The sequence below is a fragment of the Zalophus californianus genome, chromosome 4 (genome assembly GCF_009762305.2).
Source record: "Zalophus californianus isolate mZalCal1 chromosome 4, mZalCal1.pri.v2, whole genome shotgun sequence".
Taxonomy (NCBI): domain Eukaryota; kingdom Metazoa; phylum Chordata; class Mammalia; order Carnivora; family Otariidae; genus Zalophus; species Zalophus californianus.
This window is the reverse complement of record NC_045598.1, coordinates 116,498,628-116,507,544: the sequence shown is the minus strand read 5'-3', so window position 1 is coordinate 116,507,544 and position 8,917 is coordinate 116,498,628. Positions and strand designations below refer to the sequence as shown.

The 8,917-nt window shown below is 39.2% G+C and overlaps 1 non-coding gene across 1 annotated transcript; it reads left to right on the top strand.

Annotated features, from left to right (window-relative positions):
* Positions 1–639: 639 nt before the first annotated feature.
* Positions 640–719, top strand: LOC113917548. The gene has a single exon (XR_003518272.1). It is a non-coding gene; the product is annotated as a small nucleolar RNA SNORD115 (small nucleolar RNA).
* The last annotated feature ends 8,198 nt before the right edge of the window (positions 720–8,917 follow it).

Genomic DNA, 8,917 nt, shown 5'->3' with positions numbered 1-8,917 from the left:
AAAGATATTGAGACTTAGAGAAGTTCAAGAACTAGTCCAAGGTTAAAGAGCAAGGATTCAAATCCAGTTTTGTTCCACTACAGAATAATGGTTCTCATCAATTCTTATTTCAATAATTGATGTGGCAGCCATGAAAATATGCTCACATATTCTGTAGAAAGCTGTAAATTTGCCTGATGGTCTTGCTGCTGCCCAGCTGAAATGAGTTGAGGGCTCATGAACTCTCTATCAGCCTGGCCAAAAATTTCTGGGAACTACACTATAGCTGAGATGCTTCCTAGCCAATCCCCTGCTTTCTTGCTCTCCTTCCAGATGGGTCATACCTGAAGGGTGGGCTGAAAGCAATCCAATTTTTTCCTGCTACTTCTTTCAATAAATTTCTTGCAGATAATCCTAGTTTTGTGCATGCTTTCTGGCAGACACAGATTAAAAGAAGATGTACTGGGAGTTGTCAAAAATATAGTAAATAAGATGAGGATTTGGGACAAGTTCACTCACTGTCTCAATGTAATTGTTGAGGTGTCCAGCATGGAATACATGGAAAATCATGTCTATCCTTGCATCAGATTTTTCCTAATCCTTCCCTGGTAAAATCATATGCAGGTCCGAATGTGTGGATGTGTGGGTAGTAGCTTGGTTGGGTAAATGATGAAAACTTATATGTCTTGAAGAGAGCTAATGACCTAAGAATCATGCTCAGTAGGATTGCACTGGGGCCCAATCTCAGTGACAATCCTGGGAGAGGATGTTGAGGTTCCTTATCTCCCTCCTAGAGCAATGGTATTTGAGTCTTCAGACAATCAATCCCTTGCAGGAATTCCACATGCCCCTGACCTATCTATGAAGTTCTAAATGAGCAACACATACTCTTGCCCATACTTTATGTTTTGTTTAATGATCCATATTTCCTAGTAGTAAGGCACACTTGGGGGTCATTCCCTTTTCTCTCGTGATTTTCAGTGAGATGTTCTACCAAGGGTTATACATACCATTGTGTTAATGATCTCAGGTTAATAGATTTCTTTGATCATAGATATATGCTAAGTAAGAACATTAGATTAATGATGAGTTCTGCCCAAAGGTAACAGCTTTTACTCACTTAGAGAATCTAAATACAAATATATGTATATAATTTATTTCTCTGAGATTGTCTATCCTAAAGGATCCTTTGGAAATAGAAATCTTTTCTTTATACCTGAAACTGATCAGACCATAAATTGAGGAAATTTTTCCTTAAGTGGCACTGTGGAAAACATTCACCTCAGTCTCTATACAAGCTGAGACCAATTGCAAGAACAACAACAGCATGAGCCAGGGGGTACATCTGGGATTGAATTTTTGAGAATTTTGATAAAGGAAGCTGGAACTATATAAGCAAGTATTTATTGATGTGGAGACACTTTCTTGGGACACGAGACTTAATACCCTGGCAAGGACCAAGGGAATGGACAAAATCACTGTTAGGACAAAATCAATAACTCTGTGCTGGAAGTTCCGGTCCTCAGGGGGCATACTCTTACAAGGGAACATATCAAGGGCTCTATTGAACTGCAAGCATGGCTGATTCTGAGGAACTTTGGACTCCTTGTGCCCCAAAAAAGGGATCATCATGCATGTGGCACGAGTTAGCAACCCAGATCTGCAGGACGAAGAAGGCTGTTCTTCTAAAATCACTTTAGAAGCCTGGTAGAGGTGATGGCCAATGCTGAGCAAAGTGAAGATGCCTGAGATGCCCTATCAGCTGGTAGAAGAAATAGAAAGTTCAGAGAGGAGATGGATCTGGTACATCTGGGATTGAGCCAGAGAGGGATAAAAGAATGTGAGTAAGCTTCTTGAGCAGGTAGCCCAGATGCTCATGTGACCCACTGTGGATTTATTGGTGCCCTCCCCCAGCTCACACCTATGGCCATAGAGGAATGAGGGTTCCCACATGACTAATGCAGAAGAAGAAATGGCCAATCCCAGTTTAGGGAGAGGTCCATTATGCATGTAGGGACAAGTCCAAACTGATGGAGACTTCATTACTACTACAGAGAAGAGCCTTGAAAGACAGTGGAGAGGAAAATATATGAACTGGAGAGCTGCAAGGAGTGCTCCTGGCCATTCACTTTGAGGGAAAGGAGAAGTAGTCCAAGGGAAAATCATATCCAGATGACTGGGTAGTGGCCAGTGGCCTGGCCTGTAAGGGAAAGGAAAGGGAATGGCATGTCTGAGATAAGGAGGCCTGGATGGAGACATACAGACAGACATACGAGAGATTGTATGTCATCTTAACACCCTGCCGAATACATCCACCAGAGAAGAATCATTGAACAGCTAAGTAGACAAGATGACACAGTAACCTGGCTGCAGCCAGCCTTTGTCATTGGTACCTTGGAATTAGCATAAGTAACACAATGAACACATAAGCATGGTGGCTTTTGTGTTGGTAGAGTTGGAGGTTGGTTATGGACCCAAAGGCATGGACTCCCACTTACCAAGGCTGAACGAGTTACTGTTGCTGCTAAATGCCCAATTGTCAGCAACAGAGACCTAAGCGAAGTCCCTGATATGAGATAATTACTCAAGGAGAACAACCTGTCACCTGGACAAGCCACCTATGTTAGTCCCTTTCTTCTCTGGAAGGGAAATAACTTGTCCTCAAATAGTTAAGACCTGTTGAAAGTACGGGTTTAGGTGGCCTTGTGCTAATCTTCAGTCAACACCACTATCTGGAACTTATATGAAGCCTGATTCAAGGCACAGAAACCCACACAGCATAGCACTCATCCAGGGCATCCTCTTCACAGCAGAAGAGGTGCAGGCGGGCCTGTGGTCACAGAACCACAGTCATATCACATACTGCACCACATGGAAGCAGTGACCCCTCTGGAATATTGGATCAGTCTTCTCAAAGACAGCTCAGTGCCAGGTCAAAGGCAACACCTTGAAAGGGTGGGGCAACATTGTTCATTGTGTAATACACACATTAAGTCAGAAACTTCTATATATTTGTTTTCCAGTAGGCAGAATATGTAAGTCTAGTCACCACCTCTCCCCCTGGGAGTTGTTGTGTTTTCCATTTCAATAACTCTGTGCTGGAGGTTCTGGTCCTCAGGGGCCTACTCTTACAAGGGAACATATCAAGGGCTCTATTGAACTGCAAGCATGGCTGATTCTGAGGAACTCTGGACTCCTTGTGCCCCAAAAAAGGAGTCATCATGCATGTGGCAGGAGTTAGCAACCCTGATCTGCAGGATGAAGAAGGCTGCTCTTACACATGAGAGTAGGGTAGTCCACTTGCATGTCCCTGGGTTGCTCCATGGTAGCTATGAATGAACAACTTTGGCCTGAAAAGGGTACGATGCCAAGGGCTCGGAACCTTGAAGACAGAAGGTTTTGGTGACATCACAAGATAAGCCACCAAGACCTGTCAAGGTGTTAGTGGAGGGTGAGAAAAAGTCAGAATGGTTAATGCAGGATGCCAAGGATAAGAGTAAGTTGTAGCCCCCGGACCAACCATAGCAATGGGTGCTGTAGTTCCTCCTACTAAGCTCTGACTTCTACATTTCCTATAAAGAAAAGAGGCCCACAGAACCATGAGGAAGTCAGCTCCAAACTCACATGGAGAAGTCAACCTGTGTGAGGCAAAGTTTGAACTTTGGTGGGCATGAAAATGTAGCACTCAAGACTCCTGCTACAGGGGATATAGTTGCCTGATGGCCCCAGTTGCTGGATCCACCGCTGAGCTCTGAAGTCACTCTGCTGGCTGCTCTAGCTATGACTAGGCATGGTACAGGAGCAAGGCCATCTCACTTTGCTGAGGGGCCAAGTGCTAACTAGCCTGAGGGTTCCATATTGGCCTGGTCCAATCTTGGAACTCTGCTGCAGTTCGCATCTCTTTGGATCGGACGTTTCCCTCCCTAACTCTTCCCTGCATTGCAGTCTGAAGCCTGCCCTCACCTTCTCCTGTTCCCTCCTTAAAAATTCTCTTGCACTACTGATCCCATTTGGGGTCTGCTTCTTAGAAGACCCAAACTGAAGCAATAGAATTAAAATGTTATGTGTTCTCATTTTTTCTCCTTCTATAAGTTGATGTTATACTGAACAAACTAATTGACCATATTAAAGGTACATCTTAAATGTAATTATTCATAAATTAACATGTTAGTTAGTTAATAATTAACATGTAAAAATACTTATTGACCTATAGATGTTCATTTGGTGTGTCAGAGCATATAAAGACAGTGGAATTCCAACAGATTTATGGGGAAGGATACTCAAGGGATTGTCAAAATTTGTTTTATGTTGGCCAGGGTTTTATTTTTCAATGATATATCCAGTCATTTTAATTTAATCAATCTAGATGACTATTCATTTAAAATTCACCAATGGAAGCAATGTCAACTTTCATCAGCAATATTTTAACCTATGATTTTCCAATAATTAGTCTTAAATACATATAGTCTGTAGTTCAAGTGCCTTATCACTGCTGCTGAAGTGTATACATAAGTAATTCATGAAAAAACTATTTGTACTCTGATACTAATTATTATCTCTAACTCCTTTTCCCTTGAAAAGTGGGAACTGTGATGCAGGGGTTCCTAATTAAATAGTCCATAGTCTAAAACAAAAACAAAAACAAAACAGTTGCAAACCATTCTATTAGACCAGGAGCAAATCAATAAATTAGGAGGACAAATTTTTATAGTATTACTTTAGTGTTAGCTGCAAATTTTTTTCTTAAGTTTTCTTCCTAATATTACCAGTTCTTTTCTCTATTTTTTTTAAGATTTTATTTATTTATTTATCAGAGAGGGGGAGACAGAGAGCACAGGCAGGGGGTAGTGGCAGGCAGAGGGCGAGGGAGAAGCAGGTTCCCTGCTGAGAAAAGAGTCCGATGCAGGACTCAATCCCAGGACCCTAGTATCATGACCCCTGCTGAAGGCATACACTTAACTGACTGAGCCACCCAGGCGTCCCTACTGGTTATTTTCATATCAAATTTTATTTAACTTTAATTTTTTCTTACATTTTTTACATTTTTACATTTCTTACATTTTTTCTTTATTTTATTTGTTTTTTTAAGACTGTTTATTTATTTGAGAGAGAGTGAGCGGGAGGGAGAGGGAGGGGGAATCTGAAGCAGACTCCACGCTGAGCTCAGAGCCCAACAAGGGGCTCGATCGGGACCCCAAGATCACGACTTGAGCCAAAACCAAGAGTTGGTCGCTCAACCAACTGAGACAGCCTGGAGCCCCTATTTTACTTTTTTAAAAGATTTTATTTTTTTATTGAGAGAGAGAGGGAGCATGTGCGTGCAAGCGGGAGGAAGGGCAGAAGTAGAGAAAGAATCCCAAGCACTGCTGAGCGCTGAACCCCAACATGGGGCTCAGTCCCAGGATCCCGAGATCATGACCTGAACTAAAATCAAAAGTCAGATGCTTTTTTTTTTTTTTTTTAAGAGTCAGATGCTTAACTGACTGAGCCACCCAGGTGCCCTTTATATATGCCTTCTAAAGGATTTCTGGTTTTACTTTTATATCAGCAAACCTATTTGTTTTGTGAATTGTTTATTGCCTTGTGAATATAATGTCTATGCTATTTTAAGCTATTGATTTAGTTGTTCAAAGAGAAATTACTGTATCTTTATAGGTACTTTATACACTTTGTGATTTTTCAAGATCTGAGATTTCAATAAAGCAGCACACACTTTACTGGTTTACTGCAGTGTCAGTCCAAACATCAATACCTAGGAACCAACAACGAAGAAATGAAAAAAAAGAAGGCTTTACCAATTTTTTAAATCTTCACTTAAAATATTACTAACAAGATATTTTTTAAAGACTCTTTTATAAAAGATCATTCTTCTGCACCTATTAAACTATTGTTTTAAGTAAATTATTTTTAATTGTTTTGGTTAAAGAAATTACACACTAAGTAGGCTGGGACATACAAATGTGCATTCATAATATTGTCTTCTGGAGTTTTTCTTAACCTCTCCTTTTCCAAATATGCCTTCATGCTGGAATATTGAGTTTTATTTTCTAAGAATGATCATGTTCCTCAAATGGAAAATGTCTTTACATTCCAGATGCAGACTACACCCCTGTATGGACTCTGGCCGAGTAAAGCACAGCTGTCAAAAAATAGCTTAGTGGAAAAAACCTTAATGTCATTATTAATGTCATGATTCATGCAAACACTGAGAAAGAAACCTTAATAATAGTACATATTACTTCCTGAATCCAGAATTAATATTGGGAAATATTTATTTCAGGTTATTTTTTTTCAAAATATAATAATGAGCCCATCATGTTTGCTTCCTCCCAAACTCCCACATAGATGTGAGAATCTTTACTGTGAGGATGTACAGACTGAGTTACCCCATCAAGTATTCTTTTCTGATTTTATGTACTGTCATTTTTTAATGCTTCCCAAGACCCAAAATCAAATATTAATATTCTAGTTCAGATTTCTGTTTTAAAACACAGAGCACCCCTTTAGCGTGGCGAGTTATAGATTATTTACCTGCTCTAGAACGGTATGAGTAAAAAGAAGAAAAGTCACCATGAAGAATTTTTACTTTCTTCCAAATGAGAAGGAGGTAGTATAGATGGTTAGGAAAGTAATCACTGTCACCTCCAATTAATGTGGTCTGGGAAGGGGCTCTGCCCTTCCGATCATGCTGCATTAGCCTTTCTCATGCAGGACAGTAATTACCATCAAGCCTGTTTTGTAGATGACAACGTATAGTTAGGTAACATATGATCCTTAGGCCTGTCAGAAGTATTTTAACAAGGCCCCTGTAAACTCATTGTAGAATTGAATTCCATGAATGCCTTCCCTATGCAATTTCACCAGTGTCCTGACTTTGAAGCTCGTTGGCCAGCCAGCTCTGAGTCGTATCATTCATCAACATTCTCCCAAATGCACGTACAAAAACAGAGTTTCCACAGGCCACAGAGTCTCTTTCTTTGTGTCTCAGATGGTCTTATCTGTAGTACCACACATTATGTGGTCAAAATTTCCTCTCTTTGTACTAAACACTTCTTTTGTTTTTTTCTTCTTCTTCATCTTTTTGGGGCATTGAATTTTTAAAATGATCATAAAATAACAGCCATTTGTGGTGGAAAAAAAACTTACAGATTTTTTAAAGTGTGTTTAGTTAAGAAATGCTATTGGTCTCAAATAGTAAACAGAAATAAAATTGAAATCCCTAGTCTCCAAACTAGAGATATGACCAAGTACGCTTGAAATCAAGTATTCTAAAGAAGCTTCTGCAAGTTTGGCTTGCTTAGCCAATGAGGTACCTGATGTCAGAAAGAACTGGGAGACACTTGGATGGACAAGCACACTGCCACATTTTCCCACCCACCCCCATGGTGTCTAGAAAGGCTAGCTCTTCCTCCACGTCCTTGGCTTTGAGCCAAAGCTACAAGAGAAGAGGCCTATATGCAAACTCATTTTTAATGTAATAAAAATGAAATGAAATAAAAACTGGATGACTTGTTTACTACTATTTTAGTGCTTACAAATACTCTTTTTTTCTTAATAAACACTAGATTATGTGTGTCTAGATTTTCTTAGGTAGTTTGGCTTCAAGGGGCATATGCTTTTAGGCAACTTCCTTTAGCTATCACTCCAAAAATGCAAAGTCATTTTTAAATCACAGCTAATCTGCTGAATGTGAAGATTAGAAACACCACAGAAATGTTATTTTATATTAGTTACATTTTGTTCACTTTCCTATACTTTTTATATCTGTCTGGAAGATACTGGTTTAACTAAAATTTATCTTTCTTTTTCTTCCTCTCTCTCTCTAATATAACAGCTTCCTTGACTAAGGCCTTTTAAGTTAATTTATATTTGTAAACAGAAGGTTTAGCTTTAAGTGCAAGTATGACTTTGCATTTTATAAAGGCCAACAGTAATAATGAAATTAACCATAACACAAATGTGTCAAGCAAGTGACATATATACTTTTTCTCTCACGTTTGACTTTGAAAATTCTCAAATCTTTAGAGAATGGAAAGGATACTACAGTGAACATCAGTGTATCTTTTATGGAGATTCACTAATTATAACATTTTACAACACGCACTTTATCTTTTCTTCCAGATTGATACACAGATACACACACATATATACATACATATATACATACCTACATACACATATACATATATTTTTGGTAACAATTTAAAAATAACTGGTAAACATCATGACACTTCACCTCTAAATATCTAAGTATATATCTCCTAACATGTTTCTACATAAACAAAATACTATTTTCATACTCAAGACATTTGACATTGATACAATATTACCTAATATGCAGTGCATACTTAAATTTTTGCAATTATCCCAAAATATCATTTATAAATCTTTGTGTTTTTTTTTAAATCCAGTATTCTATCAGGGAGCTTTTGGTTGCCATGTTGCTTTTGTCTCTTTTTAATCTAAAATGTTCCTGGGTGCCTGGGTGGCTCAGTCATTAAGTGTCTGCCTTCGGCTCAGGTCATGATCCCAGGGTCCTGGGATCAAGTCCTGCATCGGGCTCCCCACTCTGCGGGAGCCTACTTCTCCCTCTCCCACTCCCCCTGCTTGTGTTCCTGCTCTCGCTATCTCTCTCTCTGTCAAATAAATAAATAAAATCTTTAAAAAAAAATCTAAAATGTTCCTTTCCACCATTTTGTGTCTTTGGTGATAGTGACATTTTTGGAGTCAAGACTAGTTGTTTTATAGCATGTCCCAAAATTTGGATTTATCTGACTTTCCCCCTCATGATTAGATTCAGGTTAGAATTTTTGACAAGAGTACCACAGAGGTGATATGCGCTTTCCATTGCATTCCATGAGAAGGCACATACATCATTTGTCCTACGATGGGTAAAGTCAAGTTTGATCACTTAGTGAAGATGGAGTCTTATCCACTG